General features: G+C 43.7%; 1 long non-coding RNA gene across 1 annotated transcript in view; it reads left to right on the forward strand.

Annotated features, from left to right (window-relative positions):
• Positions 1-19248, forward strand: part of LOC115182395 (uncharacterized) — a 42348-nt gene extending 23100 nt beyond the window's left edge. The window contains exon 3 of the long non-coding RNA XR_003873732.1: positions 18873-19248. This is a non-coding gene — a long non-coding RNA (uncharacterized LOC115182395). The remainder of the gene's footprint in view (positions 1-18872) is intronic.
• Positions 19249-19883: the final 635 nt, after the last annotated feature.

Genomic DNA, 19883 nt, shown 5'->3' on the forward strand with positions numbered 1-19883 from the left:
TGTTAGATTAATGTTGTGTTTTTTTTCTTTTTTTTCTTGTTCTGTAATATATATTTAAAAAAAGGTAAAGGAAGGTGTTTGTTTTGTTTGTTTAATTTTAAACTATAATTTGACTTTAACTTTATTTGACAAACAATGTCTGCTATGTCACTGTATTTTCATATACTTTCATATATTTTAACGCTGAAAGGCTTTTTCTAAATAAAATGTCAGTATACATGTGAAATTGTAAAAACATAAAACAAACTTTTCAATGAAGTGCGCCCCATAAATAGACCTGTGGCCGACCCATGTGGAGCTTGTTGTTTACGTTTCCCAGTCAAAGCAGCAAAGAGGCTCAATGTGTAGCGAGTGTGTAGCAGAGTTCACTAATGCAATGCAACTTGGAATAAAATGACAGAATTAAAAGTTAGTGAAATGAACAGGAGTAGGCTACAACGAGCAACCAACAGGTAGGCTGTTGATTTATATGAATGGGGTTGTGGTTTATTTGAATGGGGTTGTGGTTTATATGAATGGGGTTGTGTTTTATATGAATGGGGTTGTGGTTTATCTGAATGGGGTTGTGGTTTATTTGAATGGGGTTGTGTTTTATATGAATGGGGTTGTGTTTTATATGAATGGGGTTGTGTTTTATCTGAATGGGGTTGTGGTTTATCTGAATGGGGTTGTGGTTTATTTGAATGGGGTTGTGTTTTATATGAATGGGGTTGTGGTTTATTTGAATGGGTTTGTGTTTTATTTGAGTGGGGTTGTGGTTTATCTGAATGGGGTTGTGGTTTATATGAATGGGGTTGTGGTTTATCTGAAAAGGGTTGTGGTTTATCTGAATGGGGTTGTGGTTTATATGAATGGGGTTGTGGTTTATCTGAATGGGGTTGTGGTTTATTTGAATGGGGTTGTGTTTTATATGAATGGGGTTGTGGTTTATTTGAATGGGGTTGTGTTTTATTTGAGTGGGGTTGTGGTTTATCTGAATGGGGTTGTGGTTTATATGAATGGGGTTGTGGTTTATCTGAAAAGGGTTGTGTTTTATCTGAATGGGGTTGTGGTTTATCTGAATGGGGTTGTGGTTTATCTGAATGGGGTTGTGTTTTATATGAATGGGGTTGTGGTTTATCCGAATGGGGCTGTGGTTTATCGGAATGGGTGCAGCATGTAGCTTCAATTAGCCTAGCTAGCCATACTGTGTAGCTAACTTCTCTAGCCTACTCCAGTCAAGACAGGCACTGTTATATGGGATGATAAATAACGTTGTGGCTGCTACAAGTTAGCAAGTCTTGGCTGTCGCCGAGTTGCCTTGGCTGCAGCATCTCCCTCTCTCTCCTTCCATCTGCACGCTCCCATCTCACAAACACTGGCCCCTCCGCAGCTGCAGCAATAGAGAGCAAGCCTCTCTCCCTAGTGCAGCAGTGCTCAGATTTGATGTGTGCATAAATGTGAGAAGTAAGTATATGCGACCAGGTGTTGAATGTGCCCAGCAGACAGCCACCTTAGGGCCAGGGCCAGCTCCGTCATGACTCCAATGGTCGGCCAGTCCAAGCAGATTATTCATGATGACAATATAAATATGTACAAAAAAACTAACTACAAAAAAGCATTCCCAACTTCAGAGGTTGACTAACACAAAGAAAGGCCTCTGAGAGGTTTCCTACCTCTTCTCTCTCCCGGACTGACAATCATCTTAATTGGCAGCACCTGTGTGCAAATAAAAGCTTGGTTCAGCAGATGGACCATTTTAGTGCTGCCACCTGGGGATGGAGTGTGGAAGTGTTTCATGGTAGTGTGTTTGTCTATAACACTAACCTTCCCCCCATATCATAACAAGGGCCTGTAGAGATTCAGAATGCCCTTGCCCCATATCCTCTTCTCCCAGTTAGTCAGCCACTCCTGTCTGTCCTGTAAAAACATGGAGCCCAGGTTGATGATGACTTGGATCTTCAGACTGATGTGATGCTGTCACTGAGACGTCTACTGATCCTGATGGCAGGAACAGACCCTCAACAGACTTCACAGAGTCACGAGGTGTCACTCCGCCCCATCTCGTCCCATCAGCCACTGGGGTGCCCGCTTTCCCCTGGGCTGCCACGCTCCGTGTCCAAAGGGGTTGTCTTTGTTGTCTTCTTTCATCTGACAGGGGTACCTGCCACCCCGCCTGAAGCAGCCAGACCCCATCCTGTGAGTTATGGGGCCTGTGAGTTATGCCCCTCCCCCACCTGGCGTGAAATGTGCAGAGCAAACGGGTCTGGGGAATTACACAGGGATTGGACACACTGACTCGGACTAGCCCTGGAGATCCAAGGACATAAGAGTCCCCCCACAACCCCTCGTAAAGACCCTCTGTTCAGATAGGTGTGAAAGAGGTTACCAGCCCATCTGTTTTCTCAACATAATCTTCCTCCCTTTGAGGTGACAACCTGGGATCATCCTCTGCTTTCTCTCCTTTAACTGGGTGTGTTCCGACGGTCTGATCTTCTCCATCAGGACGCTGACTGAATTGACCATTTCCCAGAAGCGGTGGAGGCAATGGAAAATGTCAATCAATCATGTATGTTGTAGAGAGAGGGGAGAAATGTGTTAAAGGCTTCTGAAGTTATTGGAAAGGAAAGAAGAAAGGTTTTCTATAAACACCAAGAATGCGGTGCATTTCAACATCAGTTAGCATCATCAGCAGGCAGAGCAGAAATACGATAACATGAAAAGGCTCTTTTGATCTTTAGCGTTTTTCCTCAGTTTCTGATTTCTCTTTTCTATGTTCAGAATGTTAAAGGTACACTGGCTTATTCTGACATGCCTTGTTTAGTACAGGGAACAGGGTTGAAATGTTTGATGAAATCTTCTCTTTTTTCATCATGTTGTTCTGTGGCTCAACAGATTTGTCACACGTTGCATGTGTTTTAGGCAGTAGAGGCATAAAACTGAAAAATCTCCCATTCAGCTTCATCAGATCCCATAGCTCTGAGACGAATGTAATGGTTTTTGTTGCTCCCAGTCTGTGGATGTTAGGGATATCAGTCTAAAGCTTGTTAGTCCCAGTGTTATTGCTGGGGCTGGGTTGAAAAGTCAACATAGTTGTTACTGGATCTGAGATGAAAGGAGAGGTCAGTGAAGTTGCAGCCGCTCCCAAACACAGCATGGGGTGTGTGTGCGTGCATGTGTGTGTGTGTGTCTGTGCACGCATGTGTGTCTGGTGTCTGTTTACAGTGAGGGAAAAAAGTATTTGATCCCCTGCTGATTTTGTACGTTTGCCCACTGACAAAGAAATGATCAGTCTATAATTTTAATGGTAGGTTAATTTGAACAGTGAGAGACAGAATAACAACAAAAAAATCCAGAAAAACGCATGTCAAAAATGTTATAAATTGATTTTCATTTTAATGAGGGAAATAAGTATTTCACCCCTCTGCAAAACATGACTTAGTACTTGGTGGCAAAACCCTTGTTGGCAATCACAGAGGTCAGACGTTTCTTGTAGTTGGCCACCAGGTTTGCACACATCTCAGGAGGGATTTTGTCCCACTCCTCTTTGCAGATCTTCTCCAAGTCATTAAGGTTTCGAGGCTGACGTTTGGCAACTCGAACATTCAGCTCCCTCCACAGATTTTCTATGGGATTAAGATCTGGAGACTGGCTAGGCCACTCCAGGACCTTATTGTGCTTCTTCTTGAGACACTCCTTTGTTGTCTTGGCCGTGTGTTTTGGGTCATTGTCATGCTGGAATACCCATCCACGACCCATTTTCAATGCCCTGGCTGAGGGAAGGAGGTTCCCACCCAAGATTTGACGGTACATTGCCCCGTCCATCGTCCCTTTGATACAGTGAAGTTGTCCTGTCCCCTTAGCAGAAAAATAATGTTTCCACCTCCATGTTTGACGGTGGGGATGGTGTTCTTAGGGTCATAGGCAGCATTCCTCCTCCTCCAAACACGGCGAGTTGAGTTGACGCAAAGAGCTCCGTTTTGGTCTCATCTGACCACAACACTTTCACCCAGTTGTCCTCTGAATCATTCAGATGTTCATTGGCAAACTTCAGACGGGCATGTATATGTGCTTTCTTGAGCAGGGGGACCTTGCGGGCGCTGCAGGATTTCAGTCCTTCACGGCGTAGTGTGTTACCAATTGTTTTCTTGGTGACTATGGTCCCAGCTTCCTTGAGATCATTGACAAGATCCTCCCGTGTAGTTCTGGGCTGATTCCTCACCGTTCTCATGATCATTGCAACTCCACGAGGTGAGATCTTGCATGGAGCCCCAGGCCGACGGAGATTGACAGTTCTTTTGTGTTTCTTCCATTTGCGAATAATCGCACCAACTGTTGTCACCTTCTCACCAAGCTGCTTGGCGATGGTCTTGTAGCCCATTCCAACCTTGTGTAGGTCTACAATCTTGTCCCTGACAGAGCTCTTTGGTCTTGGCCATGGTGGAGAGTTTGGAATCTGATTGATTGATTGCTTCTATGGACAGGTGTCTTTTATACAGGTAACAAACTGAGATTAGGAGCACTCCCTTTAAGAGTGTGCTCCTAATCTCAGCTCGTTACCTGTATTAAAGACACCTGGGAGCCAGAAATCTTTCTGATTGAGAGGGTGTCAAATACTTATTTCCCTCATTAAAATGCAAATCAATTTATAACATTTTTGACATGCGTTTTTCTGGATTTTTTTGTTGTTATTCTGTCTCTCACTGTTCAAATTAACTACCATTAAAATTATAGACTGATCATTTCTTTGTCAGTGGGCAAACGTACAAAATCAGCAGGGGATCAAATACTTTTTTCCCTCACTGTAACTGTGTGTATCTGTGTGTGTGTATGTGTGTGTGTTGGTGTGTTGTCTTTACTGCAGGGTGGGACATTTTTTTGCAGGTAAGTAATGCATTCACAGTGTACCTCCAGGGGGCACTGTTGCAGAGGGATTTGGGTTTCTATCCCAAATGGACCCACTGTCCTACCTACCGTTACCCTTATGCACCTTGTACACTAGCACGCGGTGCCGCACTGTGAAACACCGCTTTCCATTCATTTTCAATGGAAGGAAAGCTGTGAGAAGCGGAGAGGGCGGGGGACCTTTGTGCGGCACGTAGGTGGCGTGGGAGGCAGTGAAAAAGTTAAATATTTCCCAACTTTATACAAATCACCAGCGGCGACCACTGGGCGATGACCAATCATATTTAGTGGTTTCCATGATGAATTTGACGCTACTGTATGCGACCTAAGGCTGGAGACTTTCTTCAGCAAAGATGGCTGACAAAAATACTAGGATGGGAGCAAATGTAAGTAATTATATCATCATAACGAATCATGCAAAAAATGTACAATTGAGAGGAATATGTTAGTTAATGTAGAGACAAACGATTATTCATTTTTTGTCATTAAGTTATTTTATGAAAATCACTATTTAGCAAGCTAGCTGACTTGCGAACGTTAGCCAGCTACCTGGCTAGCTCTATGGGTGTTGTGACATGAGTAGGAAATTGTAATTCTGGTTGTTTAATGTTTTATCGATTCCTGAAACAACCAGCTAACCAGGCTGTCGTCTTGTGAAATAGATGTAAAGTGGATGTAAAGAATATAGCTAGCTAAAGCATTTACTGCAAATGTAATGTAGAATTGTGTACGCTTGCCTTGCTAATATTTTCCATGCAATGAGGCCAAGGTAACGTAGCTTGCTAACTATTTTCTTGCTTATTGTGCAGTGGAGGATAAAAATACCTGTATGCCTATGGATGTGTAGCTAGCTATGTAGCCGATCTGTGTATGGATCCAAAAACGTTTGGAATACATATTTGTTCAGAACCTAGCGATGACCCTCAGCTATCAGTGTAGGCCGTCATTGTAAATAAGAATTTGTTCTTAACTGACCTAGTAAAATAAAGGTTAAATAAATCAAAAATCATAGCCAGTTGTATCAACTTCAAAACAGTCTGAATGACATTAATGAAGCCTATGGATTGAGTAGAATATAATATAACTTTGTGCCAAGCATGCAAGTTGTATATACATGTAGTTATTACCATGCATGAGATCCCCACATTGTAGCAGTGGTGTAAAGTTCTTAAGTAAAAATATTTAAAGTACTACTTAATTTGTTTTGGGGGGGGTATCTGTACTTTACTATTTAGATTTTTGCCAACTTTTACTTTTACTTCACTACATTCCTAAAGAAAATAATGTACTTTTACTCCGTACATTTTCCCTGACACCCAAAAGTACTTGTTACAATTTGACAGGAAAATGGTCCAATTCACACACTTATCAAGAGAACATCCCTGGTCATCCCTACTGCCTGTGGTCTGGGGAACTCACTAAACACAAATGCTTTGTATGTAAATTATGTCTTAGTGTTGAAGTGTGCCCATTTTTTTAAATGGTGCCGTCTGGCTTGATAAGACGGCACCATTTTAAGATGGCACCATAAGGAATTTGAAATCGTTTATACTTTTACTTTTGATACTTTAGTATATTTAAAACCAAATACTTCTAGACTTTTACTCAAGTAGTATTTTACTGGGTGACTTTCACTTTTACTTGAGCCATTTTCTATTAAGGTATCTTTACTTTTATTGAAGTATGACAATTGAGTACTTTTTCCACCACTGTATTGTAGCCTGTACATTTAATATATTCACTGATCATGTACTCTACCTTGGCAACTAAAGGTGCAGTTCAGGTATTTAATGAATTCATTTACCTTTATTTAACTAGGCAAGTCAGTTAAGAACACATTCTTATTTACAATGACGGCCTAGGAACAGTGGGTTAACTGCCTGTTCAGGGGCAGAACGACAGATTTTTACCTTGTCAGCTCGGGGATTCGATTTTGCAACCTTTCGGTTACTAGTCCAACGCCTGTGAGATTATTTTTCAGTCATATCCAATACCAGGAGTATCACATTTCAGTCTTTGAATGATGCTGTGTCTGCATGTATGTATTACAATTATACACTTCAACAGTGTTCACCAATCCTGGTCCTGAGACATTAATGGTTACACATTGTAACTATCAAATAGACTAGAACCATGAAAAAATAGTACACTACACTTCCTATGCATCATGTAAATACTGTAAAACCGGTTCATCTCAATATCTAATTTCCTTTATCTGCGTTGATCTGATCAACACAGGATAGGTGGAGTATTTCATCACATTAGAGACTTAATTTAAACCAGTAGAGTGTGAAACGCTTTATTGAAAGAAGTTTATTATCCAAGTGTTATAAATACGTAATACATGCGTTATAAATATTATACTTGTAATATTATTTTATGAATGCAAGTTCAATCTGTACTTCAATGCACATTTGTTGTGCATTATAAAAACAGAGGAAGAAAGAGGAGGTGGCGATAGAGATGTAAAAGACAGAAAGGGAAAGAGGTAAGAACAGAGGAGCAGGGAAGACAGCATATGATTAATGAATCACATTGCTACCCTAATATTCTCTCAGTTCATCACAATTACATAAAAGCGTCTCTAGTGGTGTCTCCAAACCAGCCTTTGGCTCCCAGTCGGCCTGAATGTGAACTTAAGAGTGGATGAGGTGGAGATGACAGGACTCGGGGTTGGCATCCTCTCTCACATCAAAACATACCTGCAGTCGAGAGACCGATGGAGAGAGAAAGAGATAGCATGTTTAAGTCTTGTGTTTTTTTTTATTCTAACACTGTCAGTCATCATAATCATCAGGAGGTAAATGCAAAACTGACTTTGGGGACTACTACATCTCTATCTGTATTTCAATGTAAAGCATCTCTTTAATAATACTTCCTGTTGACCCGACCAAGTGACCTCTCACCTCTGATCATGCTGTGTCCTCTATGTAGCCAGTTCAGATGCGGGAGGGGTTCACCGACACAGCTGATATAACCTAGAGGATTTAGGGAGAAGGGGAGAGAGGGATGAAGTGAAGGAGAGAGACAGTTATTGAGAAAATACGGTAGTTAAAGAGACAGTGTTCAAAAGGAATATGTGTGTGTGGCCTCACCTGGTGTCCACACTAAGTGGCTGCAGAGTATTTAATACTGAAAAACATTCACAGACACACGAGGACAAACAATACAGCGTAGTTACAGAAATAATGAAGTGTCTTACTATTCTCCATGGTTGGCCCTCTTGCCTATTCTTTGAAGGTGGAAGGAGCCACAGTTATACACCTGAGCCTGCTTACTGCACAACACAATCCGTCAATCAGATTGATACATGGCTGTGTAGGTATGGGTTATAAGGTGTCTAATTGTTCAAATTCTTAAAATAGCCTCTTTTGTTTTTGTACGGACATCACACATCCTTACCTAAACAGCACCCTCACCTGAGAAGTAGAAATCAAAGGGAGAGAAACTGGGAAATGAATAACTACAGTTGACATGGCTCAGTAAATGGAAGAATACTCTTATTGCAATGTGGATGGCTCTTAAAAGAGACTTTGGTTGTGCATAGTGTAGTCTATGGTGTTGCCAGGGAACAGCACCCTCGTCAAAGAAGTAGGAGGTGCAGATCTCCCGCACACGGATTGCCTCTCTTGCTGTGTTGTTGGACCCCATCTTTGAAACATCCTGCAGAACAGCAGACTTCTCCTCTGGCACACGGCGGCGAGCTAAAGATCGCCTCCTGGTCCTCGTGTCTATCCTCAGGAAGTTATGCAGGACACAGGTAGCCTTCACACACCTGAATTACTCCAGGAGGCAGTCCCAGATGGCCCTGGTCACCCAACCTTGCAGTGCCCTACAGCCTACAAGGTAACTGTAGGCAATCATTTTGAAGGAATCTCCAGTTACAAGGTATCTGTAGGAATATGGAAGATAATGTAATTATTAGACTTTACATCACCAGGTCATTGTGGATTACTAAAGTATAATATCCCTGATAACAAATCATGATAACATTAGATAGATAGATAGATAGATAGATAGATAGATAGATAGATAGATAGATAGATAGATAGATAGATAGATAGATAGATAGATGCATGTGCACACACGTGCATGTGTAGCATGTGACAATAGCAGGATCATATCAAGGAAAGCGTCAGAAATTAATACATATATACCACTAGAACATTGATGATGAGTTGATCATTTGAATCAGCTGTGTAGTGCTAAGGCAAAAACTAAAATGTGCACCCCTTTGAGTCCCCAGGACCAGGACTGAGAACCACTGCTCTTCATTGGGATCTCTTCATCTGCAGACAGGCTTTCACAGATCTCTGTATCTGAGGACAGAAAACCTCACAAGAAACAGGCTTCATTATACTCAAATTAGACTGCACTGAATATTATGTTACTATTATCTCTGTCCTCACTTCTAGGGACAGGAACTACACAAACGTACCTGCCCTATCCAGAATACCTGCCCTATCCTCTCTCCCTGACAGTTGGGGCTGCTATCCTTTCACCCTCCTCCATGGCTGTTAGCTAGCTACCTACAAATGCATTTGGAGTTTGTTTTTTACAGTGATAAATACATCAAGATAGCTAGCTAATATGAAGTTAGGTACAAACTTGCTATGCTGAATTCTTGACGCACAATCGAACATGCTGCCATATGCTGCCAGCACGCCCACAAGCGAGCCACTCTGGACGGCCTAAGCGGCACGCAGCAATTTACAGTGTGCTAGTGTACACGAGCCGTTAGTCCTGCTGTCTCAGTTCACTGTACTCTGATCCACCACAAGGGACAAACACACAAAAAAATATATTTTAGAATCGGGAGCTAGGTTCCCATCCGATTGGCGACAGATTGTCATGCGAATACTCTAAATAAAGAAAATATGCGTTTTTTGAATCAGTGTGTGGTTATGTACTTTTTCCCTTAAATGTTCATGTACCGAATTAAAATGTAAAGTTCAATAGGTTTCCATCACATTTCAACTGTAGCGATAGTTTTGTCACAAAAACGGTTGCGTTAAATAGCAAATGTCCCTACTCTGGTCTTGGCAGGTGTGCTCCAGCCAACAGCTCACAGATACAGTGAGGGTAGGCTGTGCGGGTAGTCTCGACTCTACATGATTACATTATTATGGAGAAGAGCGAGAATATTTTTATTTGTCAAATGGCAGTCAAGCATCGATCATCATGTCACCATAAGACCCTGGATATTTATTGGAAATGAGCATCAAGATCACAGTGCACTTTCACCACCCTGTGAAAGTTCATCGGAAATTATTTCATTTGTAGCCTAATTAACTGCATGGTTTCCCGAGTCGTAGTGGAAGGACCACACACCATATCATCGCTTGACTCCAAGTTTACTTCGATATGATGTTTATTATATCAATATTTGTGCATAAAGGCGTTGCCACTGCCATTTTTCCACATAATAAATGATACCGACACAAAAAGACCCCTCAATGTCGAACGAACAAATGATCTGTCGGCATTCATAAAATTGTACCGAAACTTCCTGTTTCCATCACAGCTGTCATGATTTGTTTTTATACTGTATTTTATAATGTCTATGGACTTCGCATTAAAGCTGTGGATGGAAACGTGGTTAATGTAGTGGAACGTTTTGGCTGAAATCCATCGACAAGCTCCACTGAATTACTCTTCTGACCATAGAAACATAGCAATTCAGCTTGAGAAAGTCTATGCTGTGAGGACAAGGAGATGCTGGTGGTGGTGGTGATTGATGTAGTCAAGGGGATGGAGACGAGACTGGGAGACTGGGAGACTAGGGACTCATCAGTGGTGGAAGTGAACGTTCTGTAAGAGGTCTGCCATTGTTTTTCTACCAAACAAGTGCGATGACCCCTGACCTCTTGCCTCATCACTCTCAAGAGAGGAACACAGGAAGCTGGGAGCTCTAGGTGCAATTTAAATAGAAGGTCAGACGCTCTCTCAGGAGTGATTATTACATTTTTTTTTAAAAGTTATCCCAGGCCCAGCAATTTACAAGTAGTTCGTAAATGCCCGTAGCTCAACTAAAACATGTTGGTTGTGTGAATTTGTAAGTACGGTATGCTGTATATGATACTGAAATAACATCCCAGACCTCAATAAGGTCACCTGTAGCAAGCAAGGTCCTCAATCTTTAGCCCTCCAGGTTTTTACATTTTAATACAGACATGGTTGCGTCCCAAATTGCACCCTATTCCCTATTTAGTGCACTACTTTAGACCAGAGCCCTAGATAGGGAATAGGGTGCTATTTGGAAATTGGAACACAGAAATTAACTATTTTTACAGTGGTGGCAGTCAAGTCTGTGTAGACTATTCCCTAGATAATACTGCACTGTTTTAGTTAATAGTCAGAGGAAGAGGTGTTTTTTCAGCAGCATTGTTGTGTCTGGGACCTCTGAGACAACACAGCAGGAGAGGACACACTCACCGTGGTCAAGAAAAGAAACTGTGGCGTAGGTGGAAGTCGCTGGGACAATGAGCGACAGCCACCCCTTCCTATAGGCAATCTGATTTCCTGGTCCATTTTTTCTGTTGACCTTTGAAAGTCTATGAATGGAATCCTTGCTGCTTTAAAGGTCATTGAGAAAATGTCAAGTCAAGTTAACTACTGTTAGTTCCAGGGTATGTACTGTTGATTATCCATAATTAGTTGAGTATATAACAAGTTTAGTCATATTTTAATGTTTTATTTTAATTAATAGAATTGAATAGTATGTATAACATTTAGAATGTTTCAGAATTGAGCAGTTGTTGAAAATACTGTCTTCATCCCTATTTCGCTTCCTAACTCTATATTATTCCCAATCTATAATTTTGCGTAATCAAGGACACATTTTGATATACAGTACTGTTGGCTCACTATTTAAAAAGAAGATGGAGAACAAGCTATAGGATGAAAAATACCAGATTTTTGGCGCAGGTAGCCAGCCGACTAGCGCTAGCTGACGCTACCTAGCAATTTTTTTGTGTTATTATAAAGGAGAGCATGATCTGTCAATCTGTATAAATAGTGGATCAATGGTTTCCTACAGAGATGAACACATTGATCAGTTAGATGATTTTGGAGAGGCGGAGCGGCAGCCTCAGTTTTCAGTGGTCCTTTGTGTTTGGCTGCTGGCTACCACTGCTATATTTAGAAAGCCTAGTAATGCAGCCCGCTGAAAGCACAGCATCAGGGACCTGGCTAAAGATAGAACGCTGACCTGTAGGTCAGGATACAATGCAGCTAGGATGCTTTTAAAATGGGGTTTCACATTTAACACAAGAGTATACACTGAGTGTACAAAACATTAGAAACACCTTCCTAATGTTTTTATTTTTGTTTAACCTTTATTTAACCAGGAAATATTGAGTTGCATTTTGCCCTCAGAACAGCCTCAATTTGTCAGGGCATGGACTCTGCAAGTTGTCGAAAGTGTTCCACAGGGATGCTGGCCTATGTTGACTCCAATGCTTCCCACAGTTGTGGCAAGTCGGCTGGATGTCCTCTGGGTGGTGGTCCATTCTTGATACACAACTGTTGAGCGTGAAAAACCCAGCAGCTTGCAGTTGTTGACACAAACGGCAGGGTAGCCTAGTGGTTAGAAAGCCTAGCAATGCAGCCCGCTGGGGGGCGGCAGGGTAGCCTAGTGGTTAGAAAGCCTAGCAATTCAGCCCGCTGGGGGGCGGCAGGGTAGCCTAGTGGTTAGAAAGCCTAGCAATGCAGCCCGCTGGGGGGCGGCAGGGTAGCCTAGTGGTTAGAACGTTGGGCTAGTAACCGAAAGGTTGCAAGTTTGAATCCCTGAGCTGACAAGGTACAAATCTGTCGTTCTGCCCCTGAACAAGGCAGTTAACCCACTGTTCCTAGGCCATCATTGAAAATAAGAATTTGTTCTTAACTGACTTGCCTAGTTAAAAATTTAAAAAAAACAGTGCACCTGGCATCTACTACCATACCCTGTTCAAAGGCACTTAAAACTTTTGTCATGCCCGTTCACCCTCTGAATGTGACACATGCACAATCCATGTGTCAATTGTCTCAAGACTTCCCTTCATTTACACTTATTGAAGTGGATTTAACAATTGACATCAATAAGGGATCACCTGCATTCACCTGGTCAGTCTGTGTCATGGAAAGAGCAGGTGTTCTTAATGTTTTGTGCATTCAGTTTAGTCTTTCAAATGTAAGATCAAAATAATGGGAATAGACTGTTTTACAGCTTGATCAAAGCTATGTTCTAGTAGCTGCAGCACTCAGGAGAAGAGTACATTACTGTGTTGTTCTGTTGAATATATACAGTAGGTCTATCTATGTACATGTATATATGCATGCACACACAGACACACACACACACACTTACTGCACACACACACACGCACACACACTGCACACACACACAGTGCACACACACACGCAAACACACACTCTAAAAAAGTAAATTACACACAAAAACCCAAACTGTTATTTTACTTCCACAGGCGTGTCCCAGACTCCCAGGGGTTCCCTTGCATTATTGCATTATAATTAGTTTCATCGCCAAACATTGTTTTAAATTGAGGAACCAAACATTACTGCCTTTTAAAAGCTTTTTGTGTGTTATTTGATCCAACCTGTAAAGTGCCCTCTGTATCACCCAGAATGTCCAACAGGAAATACCACAGGACGCCAGACAGGCTAACCTAATAAAAGTGAGAGCGCCCAATCATTAGCCGGGGAAACTCACTCCCATAACGCGGCCAGATGTAAGCTAATTGGATATAGACATCAAATCAACAGTTCTAATGCCTTTGTGCTTTTATGAGGCCCAGCCGCAAAAGTATGCTACAGTCAGGGAAAATGGACTTTCTTTTTTAAAGTGATTTTATCCTATCTTACCCATACACCTCAGCAGGTAGTCTAGGCTAGGGGGCTTTTCCTGGTCTCTCCATGCCGTGGTGAGTCACCGTCAGAGAGCTGATGTAATGTTGCAGGCTCCCGAGGCTCCCAGTTACACTGGTAATTGGTGTGTGGAGGTCATTTCCCAGCAGGGCTGTGTCTCCTCTTAGGGCTGAGGAGGGACGGGGGACTGTTACCTCAGAAAGCCCTGTTACCAGGCACCTCCACCTAGGGATGGTCCCTAGTGGTTAGGGAGGTTGTCACCTGGTCATATTTACATCCTCTGTGACAACCCAGGTTAGCATGATGAAACACTGTTCAAACTGTAACATCCCTGGGTAGCATGATGAAACACTGTTCAAACTGTAACATCCCTGGGTAGCATGATGAAACTCTGTTCAAACTGTAACATCCCTGGGTAGCATGATGAAACACTGTTCAAACTGTAACATCCCTGGGTAGCATGATGAAACACTGTACAAACTGTAACATCCCTGGGTAGTATGATGAAACACTGTTCAAACTGTAACTCCCTGGGTAGGATGATGAAACTCTGTTCAAACTGTAACATCCCTGGGTAGGATGATAAAACTCTGTTCAAACTGTAACATCCCTGGGTAGGATGATGAAACTCTATTCAAACTGTAACATCCCTGGGCAGTATGATAAAACTCTGTTCAAACTGTAACATCCCTGGATAGTATGATAAAACACTGTTCAAACTGTAACATCCCTGGGTAGTATGATAAAACTCTGTTCAAACTGTAACATCCCAGGGTAGTATGATAAAACACTGTTCAAACTGTAACATCCCTGGGTAGTATGATAAAACTATGTTCAAACTGTAACATCCCAGGGTAGTATGATGAAACTCTGTTCAAACTGTAACATCCCTGGGTAGTATGATAAAACTGTAACGTTCGGCGTCTGGTGACGAGGAAGCGGACCAAAACGCAGCTGGGAGCGAACACATGTTTATTCTTTTACACCAAAATAAACACGTACACAAAAATCAAGAAAATACCGAAACGTTAGCTGCTCAAAATCAAAGAGACAACAACCCACAAACATCGTGGGGGGAAAAGGAACTTAAATATGATTCCCCAATCAGAGGCAACTAGCGACAGCTGTCTCTGATTGGGAATCGACAGAACCCAACATAGAAATACGCCCCAAAGCAAGGCTATACCAAAACATAGAAAATAAACTATAGAAATGCCACACCCTGACCAAAATAGAAGAGTTCACCTGGTCAGGGCGTGACAGTACCCCCCCTCCAACGGTGCGTACTCCCGGCGCACCAACCTAAAGTCTATTAGGGGGGGGACCCGGGTGGGCGCCTCACCCTCGGTGGAGGCTCTGGCCCCGGGCGTGTTTCTCCCCCTGCCTCCACCCTAGCCCTACCCCTCTGGCCCGGACTGGACCACGGTGGAGCGGCATGCTCAGGCTCCGGAGCGGAGCCGCCGACCGGAACAGGACTGGTCCCCGGTGGACCGGACACAGGCCGTGCCGGACTGTGGACACGCGCCGTGGGCCTGGTGCGGGGAACAGGGACAGGCCGGACAGGACCTGGGACACGCACCACCAACCTGGTGCGGGGAGCAGGGACGGGCCGGACTGGCCTGGGGACACGCACCACCAACCTGGTGCGGGGAGCAGGGACGGGCCGGACTGGACTGGGGACACGCACCACCGGCTTGGTGCGGGGAGCCGGGATGGGCCGGACAGGACTGTGGACACGCACCACTAACCTGGTGCGGGGAGCAGGAATGGGCCGGACAGGACTGGGGACACGCACCATTAACCTGGTGCGGGGAGCAGGGACGGGCCGGACTGGACTGGGGACACGCACCACTGGCTTGGTGCGGGGAGCAGGGACGGGCCGGACTGGACTGGGGACACGCACCACTGGCTTGGTGCGGGGAGCAGGGACGGGCCGGACTGGACTGGGGACACGCACCACTGGCTTGGTGCGGGGAGCAGGGACGGGCCGGACTGGACTGGGGACACGCACCACTGGCTTGGTGCGGGGAGCAGGAATGGGCCGGACAAGACTGGGGACACGCACCACTAACCTGGTGCGGGGAGCAGGGACGGGCCGGACTGGACTGGGGACGTCTGGCAGCTCGGGACAGTCTGGGCAGTCTGGCCACTCCGGCAGTTCAGGGCAGTCTGGCCACTCCGGCAGTTCAGCGCAGTCTGGCCACTCCGGCAGTTCAGCGCAGTCTGGCCACTCCGGCAGTTCAGCGCAGTCTGGCCACTCCGGCAGTTCAGCGCAGTCTGGCCACTCCGGCAGTTCAGCGCAGTCTTACCACTCCGGCGACTGTTGACTGGCGGGCAGCTCCGACGACTGTTGACTGACGGGCAGCTCCGACGACTGTTGACTGGCGGGCAGCTCCGACGACTGTTGACTGGCGGGCAGCTCCGACGACTGTTGACTGGCGGGCAGCTCCGACGACTGTTGACTGGCGGGCAGCTCCGACGACTGTTGACTGGCGGGCAGCTCCGACGACTGTTGACTGGCGGGCAGCTCCGACGACTGTTGACTGGCGGGCAGCTCCGGTGACTGTTGACTGGCGGGCAGCTCCTGCCCCGTCAAACAGCCCTTGTGCCCCCCCCTAAAAAATTCTTGGGGATGCCTCTCGGTCTCCCTAAACTCTTCCATCGCCCTGGAAATGCTCCTCCTTAACTCGGCCCATGTCCATCCTTCCTCTTCGTTCCTCTGCTGCTTGGTCCTGGTTTGGTGGGTTGTTCTGTAACGCTCGGCGTCTGGTGACGAGGAAGCGGACCAAAACGCAGCTGGGAGCGAACACATGTTTATTCTTTTACACCGAAATAAACACGTACACAAAAATCAAGAAAATACCGAAACGTTAGCTGCTCAAAATCAAAGAGACAACAACCCACAAACATTGTGGGGGGAAAAGGAACTTAAATATGATTCCCCAATCAGAGGCAACTAGCGACAGCTGTCTCTGATTGGGAATCGACAGAACCCAACATAGAAATACGCCCCAAAGCAAGGCTATACCAAAACATAGAAAATAAACTATAGAAATGCCACACCCTGACCAAAATAGAAGAGTTCACCTGGTCAGGGCGTGACAAAAACTCTGTTCAAACTGTAACATCCCAGGATAGTATGATAAAACTCTGTTCAAACTGTAACAACCCTGGGTAGCATGATGAAACTCTGTTCAAACTGTAACATCCCAGGGTAGTATGATAAAACTCTGTTCAAACTGTAACATCCCTGGGTAGTATGATAAAACTCTGTTCAAACTGTAACACTCAGGGTAGTATGATAAAACACTGTTCAAACTGTAACATCCCTGGGTAGTATGATAAAACTTTGTTCAAACTGTAACATCCCTGGGTAGTAGGATAAAACTCTGTTCAAACTGTAACATCCCTGGTTAGTATGATAAAACTATGTTCAAACTGTAACCTCCCTGGGTAGCATATTGAAACTCTGTTGAAACTGTAACATCCCAGGGTAGTATGATAAAACTCTGTTCAAACTGTAACAACCCTGGGTAGCATATTGAAACTCTGTTGAAACTGTAACATCCCAGGGTAGTATGATAAAACTATGTTCAAACTGTAACATCCCTGGGTAGTATGATGAAACTCTGTTCAAACTGTAACATCCCTGGGTAGTATGATGAAACTCTGTTCAAACTGTAACATCCCTGGGTAGTATGATAAAACTATGTTCAAACTGTAACATCCCTGGGTAGTATGATAAAACTCTGTTCAAACTGCAACATACCTGGGTAGTATGATACAACTCTGTTCAAACTGTAACATCCCTGGGTAGTATGATAAAACTCTGTTCAAACTGTAACATCCCTGGGTAGTAGGATAAAACTATGTTCAAACTGTAACATCCCTGGGTAGCATGATGAAACTATGTTCAAACTGTAACATACCTGGGTAGTATGATAAAACTCTGTTCAAACTGTAACATCCCTGGGTAGTATGATGAAACTCTGTTCAAACTGTAACATCCCTGGGTAGTATGATAAAACTATGTTCAAACTGTAACTCCCAGGGTAGATGATGAAACTATGTTCAAACTGTAACTCCCAGGGTAGTATGATGAAACTCTGTTCAAACTGTAACCTCCCTGGGTAGCATATTGAAACTCTGTTCAAACTGTAACATCCCTGGGTAGTATGATAAAACTATGTTCAAACTGTAACACCCCTGGGTAGCATGATGAAACTCTGTTCAAACTGTAACATCCCTGGGTAGTATGATGAAACTCTGTTCAAACTGTAACTCCCTGGGTAGTATGATAAAACTATGTTCAAACTGTAACATCCCTGGGTAGTATGATAAAACTCTGTTCAAACTGTAACATACCTGGGTAGTATGATAAAACTCTGTTCAAACTGTAACATCCCTGGGTAGTATGATGAAACACTGTTCAAACTGTAACATCCCTGGGTAGTACGATAAAACTCTGTTCAAACTGTAACATCCCTGGGTAGCATGATGAAACTCTGTTCAAACTGTAACATCCCAGGGTAGTATGATAAAACACTGTTCAAACTGTAACATCCCAGGGTAGTATGATGAAACTATGTTCAAACTGTAACATACCTGGGTAGTATGATAAAACTCTGTTCAAACTGTAACATCCCTGGGTAGTATGATGAAACTCTGTTCAAACTGTAACATCCCTGGGTAGTATGATGAAACTCTGTTCAAACTGTAACATCCCAGGGTAGAATGATGAAACTATGTTCAAACTGTAACATCCCTGGGTAGCATGATGAAACACTGTTCAAACTGTAACATCCCTGGGTAGTATGATAAAACTCTGTTCAAACTGTAACATCCCTGGGTAGGATGATGAAACTCTGTTCAAACTATAACATCCCTGGGTAGCATGATAAAACTATGTTCAAACTGTAACATCCCTGGGTAGGATGATAAAACTCTGTTCAAACTGTAACATCCCTGAGTAGTATGATAAAACTATGTTCAAACCGTGGACATAAAGATAAATAGATACACATTCAAATTTAGAAATGCTTAATCAAACAGGTCATGGGAGACACACGTACGCATAACACACGTACAAGTACGCTGACATTCCCCCCTCCCTTTGCCTCCAGAACAGCCTGAATTCTTCATGGCATTAAACATTGCTCAGTTGGTATCAAGGGACCTAAGGTGTGCCAGGAAAACATTCCCCACACCATTACACCACCGCCAGCAGCCTGTATCGTTGACATCAGGCAGGATGGGACCATGGACTCCTGCTGCTTACGTCAAATCCTGACTCTGCCATCAGCATGACACAACATAAACCGGGATTCGTCGGACAAGGCAGTGTTTTTCCACTCCTCAATTGTCCAGTGTTGGTGATCAGTGTTGGTGATTCATATTGATCTTGAATCTTGAGATGATGTAACATCGCTGTGAGATACACTCTCTCTGTCCTCCTAATCAATGTGTTTGACATAATAAAACCTTCTATGTCTGAGATAACAGGACTCTTTGAACTCAGGAAAAACAGTTCTTCCTCCCATCCTCCCATGCATGGATCATCGGTTAAGAACAAAACATTTAGAAGTGGGATCATATGAGGGTAGAGGAGACATGTTATGTTTGTCCATTGTTGGTGTTGCAACACTTAGTGTTCCTCCTTACATACTGGGCCTGGCTTCCTGCTGGGTTTCATCATAATTTATGTTTGTCACACACACATACGCACACACACACACACACACACACACACACACACACACACACACACACACACACACACACACAGAGAGAGAGAGAGGAGTCCCCTAAGCAAGCCGGTCCTGGGGCTCTGTTCACGAACACAAACAAACCCCACAGAGCCCCAGGACATGACTGTATTTTCTATTGTTTTTTTTACTCATTTTTGTTTATTATCTATTTAACTTGCTTTGGCAATGTAAACATATGTATCCCATGCCAATAAAGCCCTTTGAATTGAATTGAGAAAGAAAGAGCGTTAGAGGGAGAGAGAGAGAGCAGCCTGCATTGATTAAGCCACAGAAGTGGGGAGTTGTGTTTGAACTGGTAATTGCAGTACCAAGTCTTGAGAAATAATCCTCAGGTTATGACCAGGGTTCCTAACAGAACAGAGAAGC

This window comes from Salmo trutta, unplaced genomic scaffold, assembly GCF_901001165.1.
Source record: "Salmo trutta unplaced genomic scaffold, fSalTru1.1, whole genome shotgun sequence".
NCBI lineage: Eukaryota > Metazoa > Chordata > Actinopteri > Salmoniformes > Salmonidae > Salmo > Salmo trutta.